General features: G+C 36.1%; 1 long non-coding RNA gene across 2 annotated transcripts; it reads left to right on the plus strand.

Annotated features, from left to right (window-relative positions):
• The first annotated feature begins 490 nt into the window (after nucleotides 1-490).
• On the plus strand, nucleotides 491-20,531 carry LOC145664378 (uncharacterized). Of its 2 annotated transcripts, none has more exons than XR_014127423.1 (3): nucleotides 491-981; nucleotides 9,202-9,313; nucleotides 14,188-20,531. It is a non-coding gene; the product is annotated as an uncharacterized LOC145664378 (long non-coding RNA). The 2 variants fall into 2 exon arrangements; XR_014127424.1 differs by lacking the exon at nucleotides 491-981 and adding an exon at nucleotides 6,136-7,022.
• Nucleotides 20,532-21,279: the final 748 nt, after the last annotated feature.

Genomic DNA, 21,279 nt, shown 5'->3' on the forward strand with positions numbered 1-21,279 from the left:
ACAAGGTGGGGTAAAGGACTAATACATATGCTGCAACTATATTTAATTTCCCTGTAACTTTTTACCAATTGCGCGTAAATCAAAATTAACGTCACCATTGTTCTGCTAATTAAATTTGCGCCTTAAATCATGTATCACATGACCCTATTCCTATTTTAGAAACTTAACCTTAATTCAAAATGGCGGATTTCAAGATGGCCGCCGTCAGGTATACCCTTACTATATGACTTCTCCCTAGTCCTAATATGTGCCCATACATTTGTTATTCACCTTTTGTTGTTACAAGAGGTCTTACAGAGCTTTTACCTCCAACTGTATGAAGACTATTCTGTACTCCCATGTGAAGTTCTGGTAGCTGTATCTCCTAAACCCCTGGAGCTTCGCACCTACAACTTCACTGAAATACTGACCACATATAGTACTACTTTCTCATATGTGTCTCAGTCAGCAACTCGATTCACCCAAACGTAAGGTTTACTTGTCAGCTAAGTCAACGTATTGCAGTATAATATGGTACATGACAAACAATCCTTATAAAATACACGGCGAAATTTCCATTGCATTTGCATAACACTTCATAGTATACGCACATTGTACTTTTTCTTAAGGTACACTAGCACCGTCAGTACCAAATACACAAATTTACAAACTTACGACTACTGTCGCAAAGTTTAGTTAACCAAAAGACCCGTTTGTTGAAATGTGTAATAACTGTCATACATCTGTAATAAATGTGTACTAATCTGTAATTTAAAAGTTCTCAATTATAATTTGGGCACCCTGTGTTATTCGGAGTTTTTAAACAAATAAATAAATTACTTTAAACTGCATGCCAATTATTATTTATTTCATTTTATTTCCAGACTATGTTTCCCTGATGTCACTGTGTGACCCTACATATTTAAGGAATGTTATTCCTTCAACTGGCGAAAGAATCTGTCTTGATCCTAGTGGGTCACGTGTGCTGTGTAGGCAGCTTTGGTAAGCTCCTTATCAAGTAGAATAAAATAAGTGTGTTTCTTCTATTGACCTTTATTTACAGGTTATCAGTGAGGGATGTAATTAGAGAAAAATATTAAAGGCATCACGTTCACATTAGTATGTCGAAAACATGAATACAAAATTTCAATTTACATAATTGTCCATTGCCTCTTTTCAGCATTGAGTTTATATGAGACATATACTGACAATTTGATGGGATTCAAATCAGTGTAGAGCTTTGTGACTACGGTTAGCGTACGCGCTTTCGGTCCGAGAAATTCCATCATAGACTGACTGTCCGTGAAACTACGGGGGCGTTAAATATTTCAATTGACTCCAAATTTTACCAAATCAGACATGAAGATCTAGGCGTGTATTAGCGAAATTCCTGTCGAGGATTCTCATATAGTTTTAAAAGAACGCTCATGGCACCATCGCAGGGGATTGAAGAAAACAGCCGCCAATGATCCGAAAATTCTGGATCGTCATACAAAATGAATGATGGGTTTACGGGTACAGAAAACCGAGCTAATGTCATCCCATTGAAATCATCCTAAAAGGCCAGAGAAGGCCAATCCTGCTGAAAATGTTACTGTGTTGTATTTTATTGGCATGTTCGGGATCGCAATCGTAAATTTGTTCTATGTGGCCAAACTGTCAATATGGAGATCTACGCAGCTGTGTTACGACGATTACGCGATTCCGTTCGACGTAAACGTCCGGACAAATGGGCATTTGGATAGCAGCATTTGCACTATGACAGCGGTCTGTATCACACTTAAGGAATGGTGTTTAGCTTCTTGCAGAAAGACAACATCACCCGTCGAACACCATTGCTCCTAATCATATGACCCAACTCCATGTGACTTTTTCCTGTTCCCTATTGTTGATGATTGTGTTCGAAAAATCCATGGGTTCGATCCCCGTTGATGTTAATTCAAGGAATTATCGTTATTTTATATATATATATATAAACACATTATTGATGTGGTCTCAAGCTGTCTTGAGCGCTTTTGTAACTTTTTTTTTTTAATTAATTTTCTCTGTACAATAAACTCAGGTACATTATGCAGACTTCTTAGCCGACTTTCGCTACTTTTGTCTTTTACAGCAATTCCTTATTCTCTCCTGTCATTGCACCCCTTTGACTGTATTTTGCTTCCCCATGTGTCAACTTGTGGAAATATAATGGATTGCTGATGGAGTAGAATTAAAACTTTTTAATGAGGACGAAAAAAGTTCACAGACTCTTCCGTAATTTTGGTCACCGTCAAGAGTTTCATTCCGCCTTTTAGCTACATCAAGATTCCACGATGTGGTACGATGGCATCAAAGAAGGTCTCAAGAAGACGTACGTATCTGAGGTTCACAACCTTCATGGACACCCGAGATGACGGCTATCTTCGTCATAATTGTAGATATTACACTAAGTACCAGTTTCCATATTTGCAATTGGAAGAGACCGAAGATCGGGTCCGAAAAACGAACCGAGAATAAAACTATCAACCACAGAAAGGGATTGGAGAACCATATTTTGATGGATTCACATCAGCTGATCGACCAGCGAGATAATGGATCTTCACTTGCAAAGCAAGATGATGTGCCAAACCGAGACTTGGGAACTCTTACGCCAAACGCTTTAAAAGCTCATACCAAAAGTAATTCACAGCTTTATACCTTAACTTTAGTCTGCAGTGCCTTTCAAAAAAATAATGTGTTCATGTTTTATTTAAAATTCAATAACATCAAATGAGATCCCCTAGTAGATTATGTGTTACTTTTGGCATACGGCTGTCAAGCCTGTTAAATCCAAGTAAATGGTGTTTTATGACATACTCATTTTATGTATAATAGCTTTAGCTATAACTCTATAACACCATTTAGGTTACGTTTCATTACCCTGAATCGCATTTAAAAGGAAACTATTTGACACTATTGAGAGCATTTAGGATAATACAAAGGAACTCCGGCGCATTTCACAGTTTTAATAGACCATTTGCTGAAAGAACATACAATTAATATGCAATTAGAGACATTGGTTCCAAAACTAGCTATATTGACAAGATCATTGGAAAAAAAAATAGTGATCATTATATCCAAAGTATTGTCTTTCGCATAGCCGGAGCTAGGAATTGTCTGGTGGGAGGGCAGTGGGGAGCAGACTTTTTGGTCGGTCTCGGAGGTCTTGGTAGGTGGCCATCTTATAGGTGGCATTTTTATTTTTTCTCAAAAAGTTCGGGGACAATTCCCCCCATGTCCCCCATAATTCCGCCCATGGTCTTTTGGTACATCAAGGCTCATGTCCTTCGGTACAATCATTGACCTATTCATAAACAAAATCAAATTCTAGTAATGAAGAGCATCTGAATGTAGAAACAGTGGATGGACGTTATAAATGTACTGGAGTATTTGCTTGTCACCTTCATTTATATGTAGCAGGGTAAATAGTTTCAAATATTGAACATAAAAATTACTTTTATACACGGAAAACATAAATGACCTTCCCGCTAACTTGTTTTATTCCTGTACGAAATTATTTCATGGGATGCAAATCACTCTTGGAAAAATGACTTCACTGGAAGAAGAAAAAGTTGCCAAAGAAATTCAGGAGGGCTGCAGGTGCGGTGTTCCTGGCATATGCTATCCCTGGAATAAGCAATCACCCCTACACATATTTTCGTCTGACTGTAATCTGGGAATTTTACTAATGTTTTCATTATATTATTTTATAGTTTCCTTCCCACGGTGTTTTACACTCCAATAACTTCATCAAACACATTTTGGAAAACAAAAGCGAAAAGATCTATTGCAATTTCACGTCACAAATGACAACATTATCTAACCGAATTCTCTGCTCAGATTTCAATTGCACTAAAGGGTCATTCTGCTATTGTAGAGTCTCAAACAGTTGTTATGAAAATTATAGCTTTTGCTATAGTTCTATAGAGATTTTGTTTACATGAGTCATACAAGCAGATCTATCTGTATAGAGTACAAAGTAGCTAGAAAACGAATACGTATATTGATGGAAGAAACAATTATTTTATATTTGCACGATTATTTTTTCTACTTCTTCCGTAATGTGTGCTGGGTCAATTATAACTCTGGGTGGCGTAACTAGAAGAAACTTTTCCCCAACAAACAGAGGTTTTAAACTTTTTTTTTTAATTATGAAAGTAAATTTATATTTGTTTACAATTAATTACTGTACTTGAATTATTCAGAGTTTATTTCTGCCACCTCCAAGTTCGTCCCCCATTCACTAATCACCATTCCTCGTTTAAGGAAACATTCCGAGAACAGAACTTGTGTCCACAGAGTATAAGCGGCTCATTTAACATCTGTGTGCACCCAGGAGGAATAGAATAGTTGATTAACAAAAAATAAAAAATATAAAAAACGAAAACGAGCCCCCAAAGTATCTTTCTCTAAGCAATGTACTCAGATTGGTATAGATGCATCAGGTTTAAACAAAGCTTCAAAATACTTCAAAAAAAAGTTCTAATAACCTTTATGGGAAAATAAAAAGGAAAATGCCCAAAGACTAACCTATAGTAAATTTTTATTCATACTAAGAGGAAAAAAATGTCTCGGATCATTTTATCTGGAAGTAATGAATTCAGCCCTTTATAGGAGAGAACCATTTATCGCGCATATCCCCCCAAAATTGGTAGAAGAATACTAAAGAATCGCGATTTTAACGAAAACATCAGATTAGTCTAATCCTCCCCCATCTATGATTCTCCTGCTCTTATATTGTAGTCACAGTCAACGGTCACCAGCCAGACGCTTGGTTTAAAATATTTGAAAATTAACGATTTTTTTTAAAAAAAAAAGCAAGATTAGCGTTCGTAACTGACTCTCCCCTAAGTGAGCTGTTAAAAAAAATCTGTTTCGTAAAGAAGAAAACTGCTGTTAGTTAACAATTAAGCTAAACAAAATTATATTAAAGATAAGAATTAATATACTGTAGATTATATATACTGTAATAATTTACCCGACCGGGATTTCTTTCTAAATCTATATTAATTAAGAATACATAAGATATACAAGAATAATAAACAAAATAGTAATTACAAATATTAATAGTAGCTCCCTAAGAGGGGACTCTATTTCTGATGATCATAGTTGAAAGCGAAATGTGTTTCGGAAAATTTAAGAACAGATAAGTCTTTGATGTGTTGGGCGATTAGTGCGTTCTGTCTTCCTGTCAGAGAGTTTGAGAGTTCACACAATATTAACTACTAAATGTAATTATTTGCTGTCGTTTGTTTTCATTAGATTCTTAGTCTGAAATTATGAATATACGAAATAATAATTTATTCAGATATTAATAAATTTTAAGCACTGGAATTTATGAAAGCTTGCTCCATTAACAACAAGTGTGTTTTCTTGTCAAAAGATATTCTCCACTAGCAACATACTCATCGACAAAATCATATTGATGTTTTATACTTATTGATGAAATATGCAATCATAAGTACAATAAAGCAAAGCACAATTCTCAGCTAGTAATCACTTTCTTCCAAAATGTGATGATGGTACATTGATTAATAGACAACATAATTGAAATACCTAATATTTTAAGAAGTGTAGACTCTTTAAAGCGTTTTGTCTTTACAGGCAGATTCTCATTCGTCAGATCTACCAATCAAAGGTCTTCCTTTGAATCCAAAAATACTCCTTAGGGAATCAAAACGATAGAAGAAGGAGTTACATGTGTTTAGAAAGAGTAATGGATCTAAACTTACCTTGGATATATTCTTCGCAGAATGGAATTAAAGAAAAGAACTGATATTCTTTGTGCCAGGAGTACCAAACCTACAGAGATAACTTGTAATGCAGAGAGAAAATGTGTACATATAGTCCTTAATTACATCTTCAAGAAATGCTTGGGTTGGATGATTAAGAGAATAATATACCGCCTAACTTCATATTATGGAAAGAAATTAGTAAAATATACTGAAAAATACAGTTCGATAAAGCAAATAGCTTTGACATGATCATGAGTAACACATCTATGAAACAGATACGATAATTCCTTGCTTTGAATGCTGATCTGATGTGCTTCTAATATGCTAAAAAAAAAAAAAAAAAAAAAATGTTAATTTTAAGACGGGTTCTATAATTTTTGTGATCCATTTATCAGAAGATTGTAACGGAACTAAATTTGGAGAAGAAACATTCGATATAAAACCATTGCATTTGCAAAAACAGTTGCTCTTCTAATTTCAAAGGGATTTATCAGGTTTTAAATATAAAAGGAACTAAAACTGTGTAAATCGATAATATATATCACACACCAAGACTTTTTTTAATTGCCAATAAATGCCAATGCAAAGTGAAGAACAAGTCAATTCAAATAAACGACTAGAAGAATCTAGAAAAGATGAAGTTGAAAGAATATACGATTGTATACAACCTTCATCAACACAATATTTTTCTTCTTTTTTTCCATGGACATAACGTTGTTGAAGATGGAAAAATATATACTCAATCAATTATAAACTACATGGACAGGAAGTCCCGATATGAGATGGAATACTTCGAAAACTTCATAATATACTTACACCAAGACAACATTTTGTACAAAATATTTTATGACTAGTTGCATGTGAACAGTATACACGAAAACTCAAAAATTATTGAGGTTTAAATTGTGAATAAACAAAGAAATTCAAATTTTAACTGGTAGTGTTCATACAAAGAAGAATCTAGAGTACAAAGTTGCTATCGAATAACCTCCCGTGATTATTTTAGGGAAGATTCTGTAATGTTTCAGCGCTTATGATTGACTGTTCAACACTCTTTAACCTCTTCAAGACTTTGCTATTAACTCTTTATAGTGCATTTGAGATTACCATACTTAATATTACATGCAATTAGCAGAAGATTCTAACGTTACATGTTCAAAGAACTGAAATATCCAGTACCTGCAATGAAGTGTCGCTGTTACTGATGGATGTTATAGTTGTGGATTTTGCAACCAGCTTCTACGTTAGAACTGCTGTCTACGCCTGCTTTAAATGCTATGGATGTTAGTAAGTATAATGATAGATCTAAACATTAAGTTACTGTAGCATCTTTCTCTTTATTTTCAGAACAAGAAACAAACTTGTTGGAGAGTCAAAGATTATATACATATAATCGTTTCAATTGTGCTTCAGGAAACTCGCTGAGCAAGTTCAAATTTATCGCAGTTCCAGACTCTCACAAATTCCTTTGAAATGACCGTCCCGAAGTCAAGAGTTAGTTAAATCGCTTTCACTTATCGGAAAGATGTGAATTCATCTTATTTGGTGGTAATTGTTAGGCAATCAAAAGAAATAATTCAGAAGACACGAGTTAAAAGCTGTTAGTCAATTTTACACACACCTTGCTTTCACCAGTAAAAGCTTCCTTAGAACTGTCCAGTAGCACAGCCCAACGCCCTAATCTCTCTGATGTATCGATTTCTGTATAATCATTGCTGAACTTGGGCATTACTTAAATGAGATGAATGGGAAAGCAGATGGTGATAGCAGTGTTGCTTTTACTTAGCGTTTACCCTTCCCTTGCCGATGGCCATGGTCCTGGTGCAGTTCCATACAATGGATGTCATAGCCATACAATGTCGTATTTCATTTGTATAAATTGGGGATAAAACATGTTGTGAATAAGCAGCATTAATTTTGACTTGTGATTCGACCTTTCCTCTATAGCAGGAGAAAGCAAAAGTCATAAAACCTTTCGAGATATTTTGAATTGATGTACCAAGTTACATAGATCTTTTTGACGAACAGCTGTGTAGGTGATGGCCGACTTTTCCACAAATCCTTGACCTTTACGTAAATTTAAGCTTCCTGCATGGTCACAACAAACTTCCAGCGGTACTAAATAGGTGGCGCTCGTACATCCTTCTGCCCTTGCTCTTTTGCTTCATAATGTTAACGCATGCAGCTGCCCTTGCGGACAGTTTACAGCCTCAATTTGTGATAGATTGCACGATTCACTGTGATTGGACCACATGTAACCGTTTCACCGTAACATGCTGAGGTAGTGGATTCTCATAGGCAGCCATATCTCAGATCTTCTTTAGTACAGATCTTGTAAGTTCCACTAATGTCCTCTTTGGATGCAAATTCCTTTGGTAATAAGAGTTGTAGAGAAGAATGCTATGCATAACGTTTAATTAAATCACTAACATTGGCCCGTCTCATGACAAAGCCATTATTTTGACACTGTTCTAAAGTTTCCATGGGTCAGAGCCATGACGTATCTTCTTATAGGCATTTTGCCTTACTACAAGACCTTCACTCTGCTACATAAGTGAGAGATTGATTCACACTGCGTACACTTTTCTTGCTCTGTAAAACCCAATTTGACAGGTGTCACTGTATTCAAGTTGTTTGGATGGAAAAAGGAACCGTTTCTGCACTGGAGTGGAAGGAGGAGTGAACTCAATGCTTTGAACTAACTACACACATTGTTTCTTGGATATGGTCTTTTTATTATTATGGTTTACTTTCATTAGTTATGTTTATTAGTTATTCATTTATTGAATTGTATGATCCATAATTTTGACTGACAAGATAAAAAGAGCAAGTAAAAACAACTGCAATGAAAAAATGATATGAAAGGGATAATCCGTTGATTTCTAAATTGTTGATATTGAGAATGTTGAATTCCTACTTACTGTAAATCTAACACAGTGAAACCTGTCTTTAGTGGAATCAAGCGGGACTCGTAAAACTTTCCGTTAAAGTAAGATTTCCGCTTGATGGAGGTAGAATTTTCCTTAAAACTATATGCTTATAACGGACATACTGGGAAAATATATTGCTGTACGTACGTTGTTCAATTACAGTACTTCTTTCTTCTACAAATTAATACTCAAAATCTTCAAATAAACATAATATATGCTATGCACACGTTACCCTTATTTTTTCTAAACGCTGCAGTCCGGAACTCAGAATTTTCCGTTAAAGGTTTATTTTGCCTTCTGTTGTCAACATAACACAGTTTTCATTTAATGAAGGGACTTTTAGGCGTTTTTTATTCCAAAATTCATGAGACCGTGAAATATTTCCGTTTAAGACAGTTTTCCATCTAATAAAGGGTCCGTTGAAGCCAGGTTTTACTGTAGTAAACAAGGTAAGAAAACTTTTACAGAGAACATATAACTTCTTAAATATCATTGAATAAAGTGAACAAAACTTAAATATTCTTCATTCTTTTCAGGTTTTAGATGTCTTCAGAGAAAAAAAACTATGGTTGAGTCACCTTAATCTTGCGAACTACCTTGTAATTCAACATAAAGAAGAGCAAGATGTATCTCTTCCCTCTCAAGAAAGTAAGCTGTCTCTTTATCTTTGTTTAATTATAGGCATTTCTTTTACTCCCAGTCTCTCATTAAATGTGAAATCCTGGTTTTGATTACAAAGGGTGTAATTTTTATGTATATTTTTAAAATGCTACTCATATTCTCGAAGATCTCAGCGCTTTATGTTTATTTCTATTAACGGTTTACTAATTTGTCATGCTCCCATCGAACCACAGGGCCTTCTTGCAATGTCTGTCATGAAATATGGTATCGAGCTCGATTCCTGAGGAATGCATAGCATTCTTTTGTTGTCTCACCATCGTGATACAATCGGGACCATTGGATTAAAAGGAAAGGAACTCCAGTCTATACAGAACGAGACAACAACGAAGTGATGTGAAGGGCTGACCACACACCAACCAACTGAAATCCGTCTAATCGGCCATAATACTTCCTGGGTTGAAATAATAGAAAGACAAAATAGTAGTGGTTATTATTCATTTAGCTATGTTATTAATTGGTTGAGTTTAGATTTAGCGTCCCTCTCAGCATCGAAGCTATATGAGACATGAACCTAGAGTGTGTGATCCGAACCACATGATCTCCAGCCGAGAATCGAACCCGGGACTTGAGCATCGAAGATGCGTATAGCCACGAGGATGCTTAGCGATAATATTAAAATCACTGATTCTACATAGTATAGGGGTTTAGAAAGAATTTAACCACTTTCCAAGAAAGATAGAAAACATTTGAAAAAAAGAGAATAAATTAAATACAATATATTTTCGTTTGTACGACCGGAATGTCTGCTCTTATGTTTGCAGGGGAAACCACTCTCCATAATGCAGCCAATGGATAAGCCGAAATCACGTGTACGACGTCATAAACTCAGTAGATCTTTACGAAACAAACTGAGGTGCCCAGTCAGTCAAGATGAAGTGTATTGTTCAACAGGGTTGTTTGAAAATGCATCATGGAGAGCACACAGCTGTGAGTGCTTACTCTTTACAAGTACAAACTATGACTTTTAACACACAATTATGAGTAGTTATCCTTTATGAGCTTAAACTGACTGAGACATTCTACTATCTAGTCGCGAAAAACATCAACAGTGAGTGCATTTTCTTGCCTGTAACTAGGGATTGATAAATGAGAACTACAGCAATCAACAAAAGGGATTTCTGATGAGCCCCTCAGCAATATCGTGGAAGCGGACCCTGGAAAAAGTGTTTGTGTCATTGCAGTCGAGTTGGACGTAGACTCTACCACTGTTCGGTGGCTTCCTGTAATCGATAAGGAGGAACAGTTGGAGTGGGTGTCACATGAGTCGACACTGGGCGACAAGGATTCTCATCTGGTAGTGTGCAGTTCTCTGAGTGTACTTAATAACCGGGAAGATTTCCTACATCAGAGTGTCAATTGGATGAAAAACGGTTCTGCTGCGACAACCACAGACGGTCAGGACTGGTTGGATCGTGATAACGTCCAAACTCACCTCTTCACCCGCATCATGTTTTTCTCCATCGAGGTGAAACCGTCACTGCTGAGCATTATAGTGGAGAACTCCATCAAATCACCGAAACCTTGTCCACAATCATCCAACAATGTGTAACAGATATGAGATCTTTTTGTTTCACAAAAATGAACTTCCATATTACTCTTGAAGGACCGTGCAGACTCTCTATAAGTTGCAGTATGAAACCCTTCCTAGCCAACCATATTCTTCTGTTCTACTGACGATTCTCCTATCGACTATCGTCTCTTCTGGCACCTTGATCACTTCTTGGCAGGGAATCCATGACAATCGGGCGGTGCAATGTGCATATGCATATATACATACGTGCAATCGGGCGGCCCATATGTATATATGCATATATGTGTGTTGTGTCATGACGTCTGTCAGCAGTGGAGTACTTACATTTTTTGCACCATCTTCGAAACAGATATATTGCCGTCGTGTCCATATTTGGTTGGGTAGTAAATATGATTTATAACAAAAATAATGCGAAGAACTAATCTCGTTTGGAATTTTTGGATTGATCATAAACTATGTTCTCATACTTTAAGTTGGATTGGTATAAGGAAACAAAAGGAACATATGGGTTTTGTAGTATTAGTCCTTAAAAAATTTTGCTTTATATTTTTAGTTCTAGTTTTCTTCCACATAATTGTGAGAATAGCATCTCAGTGGTATAATATTCTCTTCTGGCTTAAAGTATCGTACTTTAATCTCGGGCCATGTGTGTTCAAATTAATGACATTATTCCCGCAGATTCTCCTATTTTTTTCCACTTCCTAACTTTTTTCACCAAACTTATTCACGTGCATATATCAACTAAAAATTTTTATTTCATTTTCTTTCTGCAGCACAACTCGTTCCATGAAAAATATCTTGGGTAGTATATTAAACAGAATCTCCTTCTTTTGTATTTAGTCATATGATTGGTGTCAACCAGTCCATAACCAGTCATTTGCAAGCCCAAGCCCATTTTTTTTTACTTATTTTCTCTCATAATTCGTCCATTCTATTGAATATATCCATTAAACAGAATAGGTGATAAAGAACCTTGCTTACACCTTACCGGGAACCTCGCAGGATGCCTTACACCTTGCTTGACAGCATCTTCCTCAATATATTCGCCACATCTTATCACAGGGGTTTCATCTCTATACAACCGTTGTATTAACTCCCTATTTCTATAATTTACGCTCAACCGTTTCAGCATTCTAAACATTATTTTCCAATCAACTCTACCAAGTGGCTTTCCCACATCGACAAAGGCAATATACGTATATTTATCTTTCGTATCCTGTTCTTCAAGATTAAATGCAAACCCAATACTCCTTCGCGTTTCCCTTTCCTCTTCTGAATTCAAATTGATCATCTGAATGATAGATTACAGCTTTCTTTCAGTTGTCCATAGAACTTTGGCCGTTAATATTTTCGTCACGTTACTGAACTCATAGTCCTATGTCGTTCACATTTGACGCCAGACGCTGTTTTGTGTAATGATACAGTAAGACACTATTTAAAGCCTTCCAGAAGTTGTTCTATGGCATAAATCCTTTTGCAACTGGCAAAACAGATCATTATGTATTTGACAACCTGTGTCCTTGATAAGTTTTGTTGGAACGATATCAATACCTCATTTCTTCTGTTTGTTTATGGTCTTGTCAAATTCAGCGCGCAGTATACAATCTTCTTTCTCATCCTAAGCAATCTTATCTTCCTCTTTCAGTTCATTCCATCGTAGAACTTTTCGATATACTAAATGCACTCCCAGAATAAGACTGTCGTAACTCAAAATAGATTTTTAATTGTTATCAATTTTTAACGTGTATTAATTGCAATGTGTATGTATTTAAGAAAGACTTTGTCTGCAATAATTATTAATATACATATTGAAATAACGTTACAATTTTCAAAAAGAGACGAGATAATGAAGTTCCTTTAGATATAACAAATTTCTTTGGCTTACTTTTAAAATTGACATTTCAGAGTTACGACAGTTTTATTCTGGGGGCGCGTAAAATATTCTATTGCCGTTAAACCTTACACGCAATAGACAATGTCCAATTAGTACTGTATATAAACATAAGGATAGGATAGGATAGGATATTTTGGATTTCTGGGCTTTCGGCATCTAAGGCCATTTAGCCCTTCACGATTTGAGGGATGACGTCCCTCGGCGAGCACACAATCCGGGGAAAGGGAAGGAAGAAAGGATTGGGGAAGGAAGGAAGCGGCCTGGGACCTATAAGTTAGGTACCACCCCGGCATTTGCCTGGTGTGAATGAGGAAAACCCAGGAAAACCTCATTCAGGGTGGCTGGCCTGAAAAAGCTGTTACACTTTTTCGACCGAGTGACCCCACCGGGAATCGAACCCGGGACTATATAAACATAAGTAAGATTATTCATCAGTAATAATAATCAACCATAATATACAAAATTCAGTGGTGGTTGATGTAGTAACAAAATATGGTAAACTTCGTAATATTACAGAGATGACGAACCTTACCCCGAGCTGACACTCACTCTTTTTCTTTTCTTTTCTTTTTTCTTAAAATATATAGTTTAGCATCTAAGTCCATATGTTAACTAATGTTACTGAATACTTTGTAGTAGGTACATACTTAAGTGTTCTGTGGTAAAAGGCTAAGATGCCATGGGCTCAGTTTTATAAAATGTTATTCTTGATTTCATTATCATAATCATAATTTCTCACCATCATCTTTGTTCCTAAGGTTATAGATGTGAAATGGAAAATTCAAACAAATAAAATTAGTTAATATTAAAAAAGAATAATTTAACCGAAAGAGGTATTGAGAGTACGAAAGAGGTTGAGAAGTGACAAAAAAAAAAAAAAAAAAAAAGGAATAATCTGCAGATATAGTTATTTAGGGCATTATTGTTTAATAACTTTATTTGGCCTGCAGAAAACTACTCTTTGTACTTATAATGTCTGAATTTCTCAAAATTTCAGTCTATGTTAGTAAATAGATTATAATCATAGTGAATAGAGTGGATTGTCCATACATTGAACTACAAATCCTTTAAAACATTCAGTGATTTGGTACTATCCTGGTTTGAAAAAGATTTGTTCGTGAAAAAATAAATGTATCTTTTTCTCTTGGTTTTCTTTCAACGTTTTCAATTCTAATCTGCATTAGTTCTTTGACCCTTCTGATGATAGTTTGTATTTGGTAACCTTAGTTTGCAGTTAATGAAATAATATCTAACATAAATAAGCAAGCAATTGTTAATTTTTACATGTATACTATATATTATGTATGGTTTGAATTAAGAATAAATTCCTATTGTTTCTATTTGTTTCTCATTATAAATGTGTTTAATAGTTCTCAATATTTGGCGAGTTAAATCTATTTCTTTTCAAATTTTCAGATCACTAGGGGTATGCAGAACTGATTTTAGGTTACGTAGCTTTGATTAAATGGGGTGGTCGGATCAATGGGTGGGTGGGGATAGTGTACCATCAATCTTCAGAGACTTCAAAGGTCAAAGGTGAAGATTGATGGTGGTTGGATTAACAGACAGGGGAACAGGCAGTGGAAGGAGGGCGTTTGGGCCGCTGGGCAGACGGTCGGATGTAGTTACGTCTTTTTTTTTTTCAAAATCGACACTTTACATATTGATCTTTTTTTTTTTCTTGGGTGGCATTGGATTGGGTGCGTGGGATGTCTTACAGAGACAATGCCACTAAAGTCTAGAGACATCCCAATTAAGAGGCAGACTGGTATTACTCTGACACACACACACATCTACACATAAACATATACACGTACGACACCACTTCCATGCACGCATACACACGTACATATGTATAAATATATTAAACTACACCCCCCATCTACATCAGTAACACCCCCACCCCCACAAATACCTACCCATCCACACACACACACCACACACACACATATACACATATAGATAGATAGATAGATAGATAGATAGATAGATAGATAGATAGATAGATAGATAGATAGATAGATAGATACATACATAGATATGACACACACACATTTTGACGCGGGAGATCCGGGTCCGATTTTCGGTAGGAGCTCAAGTTATTTAGATCTAATGTTAAACTGTAATTCATGTCTCATATAGCCTCATTGCTAACGAAAGAATGTTAAACTCAAAAATCTAACACACACACATTTAACACTGCGACACCCACATCCATTACGTCGTTTCTAGAAGATACTTGTTAACTGCCTCCTGGGGATATCCAAATAATCCTAACTTTTTCGATGACTGTGCCTTACAGTTTCGTGCCAACAATCATCAAACATTAATATAATTCCAATCGCATCTATAAATAGCTACGAATTTATTTTTTAAAAGTAAGTCTGCTTCTTACAGTTTTTCTCTCCATTCCTAAAACCGTACAAGGATACCATTCAATTTACATAATATAGAGAAATGATGTAAATTAGTCTTCTCTTTCATCCACCAAATTCCATGAATGACGTATAAATCATAACCTGTTTTGATCTTAATTTGAACTTCGGAAACAGTGACAACCGTCTAATCCATTCTTTACCAAATCTAGTGTTATTCCTATCATTATTTGTTATCCTTCATGCATTTGTTATCCTATTTTTATTATATTCTTTATAATATCTATAATTGTTTTTTCATTCTCTCTCTACAACTTTTATTCCAATTGAATTAGGTGTTTAGTGTTATTTTCTTTTGTTTCAATTTCTTTGATATAATCACTTTTCTATAATTTATTTTCCAATTCTTTTACTTCCTGAAGCTTTCACCATACCTTTCTTTTAATAATTATAATTTGTTTCTACATCTTTTTATCAAATTTCTATCCCGCTCTTCTTTCATTCCCAATACTCTGTTCTTTTCTAACTATTCGTTTCATTTACTCCGACATTCACCATAATTCAATAGTTATGTTGGAAATAAAATACTACCCATATGGTTATATCCATAGATATGCCTTTGATATACTTCAATATTATAAAGCTTATTTTTAACTTTTTACAGCTGGTATGAGCTTTTGGCTTTTCAATTTACCGCCAGTGTGCCATACAGACTCATACCGGCTTAATTCAATCACTGCCTCTATCATCTCGTATCGTAATCTCGACTTTACATATTTCTAGTCATCAACATGTGTACTACGCATAATGACACCCTTTCATACGTAAAAGTCATATACATAGTAACAACTTATTATTTTCAAGTCTTTTTCTTTCTTCCTTAATGACTGATACTACATGAGACGTGGATCTATAGCTTAACATGAAATCGAAACCATTTGATCTTTCACAGATAGTGGAACCGAAGACACCTGCAATTTGTAGATATTTTTATTTTTATTTTTTTTTAGTTTAACGTCCCACAATTATGCACTGAGGCTAAGGAAGACGGTGATGATGAGATGGATGATAATGATGGAATGACGAAAGTGGGAGGAACGGAAATCCCTGAGAAAATCCATGCACACGGTGTTTGTCCATCATATAGCTTACTTGGCTGGAGCTGGGGTTGACCCACGGACTTACTCATCAGAAGTGAGCGCTCTAGCACTGAACCTCGCCGCATTCTTTTACATAAATATACTACACTACACTGATATTTCCAAATACGCGCACTCTAGCACTTCAGTTCGTAAGTAAGAGGGAATACCCAAACCGACCAGAATTGCAACACAACATGCACGCATTTTGTGGTTACGGAAAGCATGTCACTAGCCGAGTGGCGTCAGTTCTGCTTGGAGTTGGAATTGTTTATCATTGATATTGCATTGTGTATGTTATTGCTCATAGCGTCCAGTATGATGTATGACTACAAGGATTGAAGGGTGAGCCTGAAATTTCGTTGTTACTCGACGACTGTTACATTTCCTTGATGAGTTCATCCACTCTAGCAACATGCTGGTCTGTAACACGCTTCGGTGCACAATCCTGCTTGTCATTCCCGAGCGACGTCCGTTCTTCGCGAAAGTGCTTGTTCTACTCATGAACTTTGGACGGTGATATACTGTCTTCTTTTTTCTTTTACTCTTTATCTGCTTATGTGGGATCGATATTTTTGAAAATTTGATTCCACCTTACTCAGTTGCAAACCCCAGTCTCTAATAACCTCTTTTCTTCTAAGTTAGGAGTTATACAATCTATCCATCTTCCTTTTGGTCTTTCTCTTCCTCTTTTGGCTTCTGCTTCCCCATTTTCTTATCGACATAATCATCCTTTTCTCTCATAATATGACTATACCACTGGAATCTTCTCTCTCATAATTTTTATTTATTCATTTATATTTTAGATATCTCAGTCTTTTTAAAGTTACCTGTTATTCTTTCGTTTATGATCTTGTCCAACATTGATCTTTTTGGTAACACTACAATTCATCTGAGCATTTTCGTATTGGCCACGTCTAGTTTCTTCTCCTACATTTTTTTTTTTTGATTTCCGAAGTCCCTGTTCCATACAATATTGTGAGTCTTATGCTTGTAGGCTCTTCCTTTCACTCTGAAACTTACTCTTTTATTATAAACAATACGTGAGATCTTCTTCCATTTCATCTATCCCATCTTAATTTTCTCTCAACTTCCGCATCTAAATTACTATTCTTATTCGCTGTAAAACCTAGGTATTCAAATCTGTTTACTTTCTTTACAACCTGTCCTTCCATCTGTACGGTTTCGTATCCATCTCCTCCAAAGTTCGAATATTCAGTTTCCTCCCCACTGGTTTCTGATCCTCTATCCTCAAAGGTCTTTTGCACTGTTCCAACTCTTTTCTGTTGATATTATATTAAACAGTGTCATCTACATATAGCATACCCCAAAAGTGATTGGTCCTTCATACCTTCCTTATATGTATTTTGGATGAGGCGAACAAATTTTCTGGTACAACCCTACTTCTTATGAATCTTTAGATCTCTTGACGCGATATACAGTCAAAGATTTCTTCAGGTGGAAAAACACTACATGTAGTTCTTTCTTCTTTTCTTGTTATTTTTCCATCATTTGTCTAATTACAAAAATCATACCTGTTGTTCTTCGACATGCATCAATCTGAATTATTCCTCTCCTATTGATGTCTCCTCCCGAAGCCATCTCTCATGGATTCTTTCCCAAATCTTCATTTTATGGGACATTAGCTTAGTCCCACTATAATTATCGCAGCCTTGAATATCTTCCTTCTCCTTGAAAATTGGTATTATTATACTCTTCATTCTTTGAGGTATTCTTTCTTCGGCAAATACCCTGCATCAAATTTAACAATATACTTTTCCGTCTTCGCCGAGGCATGTTCATATTTCCACAAGTATTTCACTCGGGCCAGTTGCGTTCTTATTCTTTGTTTTGAGTACCGCTAATATTACTTCTTTTTCCCTTATGTTGTCTTCAACCCCTTTGTTTAGTACACTGTTCTTCAAGATTACCTTCAAGTTTTCTTCTTTTGGCTGGTATGAGAACCTGTTTTTATAGTAGTCTCCGATCTTCTTTTGACTTTATTCTTCCTGTGGTACTTCTCCTTTTTTATTCTTTATCTGTAAAATATCAGAAAAATATTCTGTTTCTTCATCTCGTTCCCTGGCTATCTATAGTAGTTCCCTCTCATTTTTACTAGTTTCAAGTTCTTCGTACACTTTTCGCTAGGCGTCTGACTTTGCTTTATTCTACTCTGTTTTTAGCTACTGTGTTCAGTTTCCAGAATAGTTCTCGATCCTCGTTAATTCCTAATTTATCGCATTTTACTTTCACATCTCCTTTCTCTTTGATTGCTGTCTGAACATCTTCATCTCACCACCAAGTGTGTTTATTTACTAGAGCACCTTTCTCTGAAGTCTTACCTAATACTTCTTCCCCTATCTTTTTAATGACTACAGTATTTATCTCCCACCATTTGCTGGCACCTTTCATGGGTTGCATTTTGTGTAGTAAGCTTCTTTGAACTCGCACCTTAGATTTGGATCTATGAATTTCTACTACTTAATGTTAGCTGTAGTTCTCTTAGCGATTCTTTTCATTTTGCATTAATATTGCAATCAAGTACTAGGATTCTGTGATGTACTGCTTCTTTGTGGTTGATTTTACAATTCTTTGCAAGTTGTCTTCTGCATATGAAAGAATTTATTTGGCTCTCCCTTGTTCTCCTTTTATATGTAACTAATTGCTTTCTATTCTCTTGGAATAATGTGTTACATATATAGATAGTATAATCACATGCCTGTGCAAAATTTAATATTCTCATCCCTTTCTCTAGCATTCCAACCTTCGTGAACTCCTCTGCATTAACATCCCCGTTTAGATCGCCAATTATTCTTCCTTCCTTTGTTATGTTCACTCCAAATCATTCCAGAAAGTGTCATTTTCTTCATCTTCGCATCCAACTTGCAGATCGTACAGGCTCATAATACTAAACATTTCTTCAAGACGCGATTTGACACTAATTGTTCTATCACTCCTATTTGCACCAACTACACATTGAATTAGGTCACTAGTCAGGACAATTTCTGCTCTCATTTCTGCCTTGTTGAGTTGCTCCACCATACAGTAGTTTATATCTGCTTCTTAGGTTCTTCGCTGTATGTACTCTCCATCTTGTTTCCTGAAAAAAACAGTGCTTCTATTCTCCTTCTTCCATTAGATCTGCCATTTACCTTCCTATTCTGCTCATTGACCTCATATTTAAGGTTCCTATTTGTAAATGAAGTAGCTTGTTGAACAGTTCTCGCGCATTACTTGGTAGCCGTTCCTCATTTCTCACAGGAGGCAGGCTCTTACGCGTCGCTTCCGGAGAACACTATCATTTTCCTAGGCAAAATGTTGGCTTTGGCTAGGCAATATGTTTTTACGTCCGGATGCACTTCCTAACGCTAATCCTCACCATTTATCCGGGCTTTGAATCGGCACTAATTATACTGGTATGCGCCTCCAGTAGTTGGTTTAAGAGTGATATTCAGTTTTTCCCATAAATCCTTTCCGTCCTCTTTATTCCTTGTGGTCATACATCACAATAATCGCAGAACATTAGGAGTAGGAGGATACACAATGTAGTATCAAGAAGGAACCACTTCACAAAGACTGACGCTACTCATGACATTGGCGTGGAAACCTCAAGCTATAATGTCTAGCGGCACATTCCGTAACTACAAAACGTATCCATACCGTGTTGTAATTCCGGTTACTTTTGTATACCCTCTCCTATTGCTGATTGTTATATGAACAATTACACTTACACGACACCATACCTTACCTGTCTCTCCATATGTTATGTATGTTTCTTCATAGCTTATGGCATTTTCATCAGCGCCCTAACACTTGGTCTGATGCCTACATTTTCATCTGACCCGATGTCCTATGGCCCAGATGTCTTTCCTGAAGTTTTCGCGCTCCTCTGTCTGTCTTCCCCCTATCTAACCATTCTTTCAGCCACCCCATTGAAGCTGAAGGAGGAAAGCTGTTCTAAAGTTGGCCTAATGAAAAGGAATACTGAAATAAAAGCAATGGAAGAAAAGAAGAGGATCAATGCCCAAGAGACGAAATACTCTTCCATTAAGAAGATAAGTCATGTTAGAAGAGATTCGTGATTTAAAGCCAAGTTGAAATGCTAATCCGAAGAGAGGGAAGAAGATCAGAGAAGTGCTAGTGAATGGAAAGCTGTATTATCAATAGAATGAAAACAACATTTAACTCAAAATTGGATAGATTTGCTGTCAATGCACATACTTATGTTTTATAAATAAATGTCTTTGTTTTCAATCCAACGGATCTCTTTTAATTTCTTCAGCTTGATTCTTAAAATATGTTTCTTTGAGACATGTCTTAACGGTGTTGAATACCTGCGCCATCTTTATTTTTAGCCCAGTGAATTTTACGGGGAAATATTTCCTTGTTTGAAGTGAAATTTAATTTTTAGTAGTATTATTGTATTGATTTCTCTTTGAAATCTACTTAACTTGTGAAAATTAAGTTTTATAATACAACTAGCTGAACCTGCGCTGTCTACTTAGCGCATCGTTCTCTTATGACCATGAATCTCCTTCCCACTGTGCATCTCTTCTTACTCACACAAGTAAAGGATAAGACACTTAGAAAGGAAGTGAATTGCTATGTATAGATGTTGGAGTGAGTTTGTATCAAATTTCTAGAAGTAACACGATATCAAGTGGAAATATTTTTTCTAATAAATTCATATCCGTCCGAGTACGCCTCATTGCGTCTCTTGAGGCCTTTGAAGTAGGGACGGCCAGAACCATTCCTGGTGGAATCGGTTTTCGGCTCTAAATGGATTCGCTTCTAGAAGATCCGGTTCCGGAACCGGTTTTTCGGATCAAGGATTGGAACAGGTTCTCAAGATCCGGTTCCGGGACCAGGTTTTCAGATCCGGGCCTGGAACCGGTTCTGAAAACCGGATCTGCAAGAACCGGTTCCGGCGGAACCAGAACTTTGTGGCCATTCCTACGCTAAACCCGAGCTGCTGACAGACTGTGAACAGTATG

Source organism: Thermobia domestica, chromosome 11 (genome assembly GCF_964235325.1).
Source record: "Thermobia domestica chromosome 11, izTheDome1.hap1.1, whole genome shotgun sequence".
In the NCBI taxonomy this organism is placed as follows: Eukaryota; Metazoa; Arthropoda; class Insecta; order Zygentoma; family Lepismatidae; genus Thermobia; species Thermobia domestica.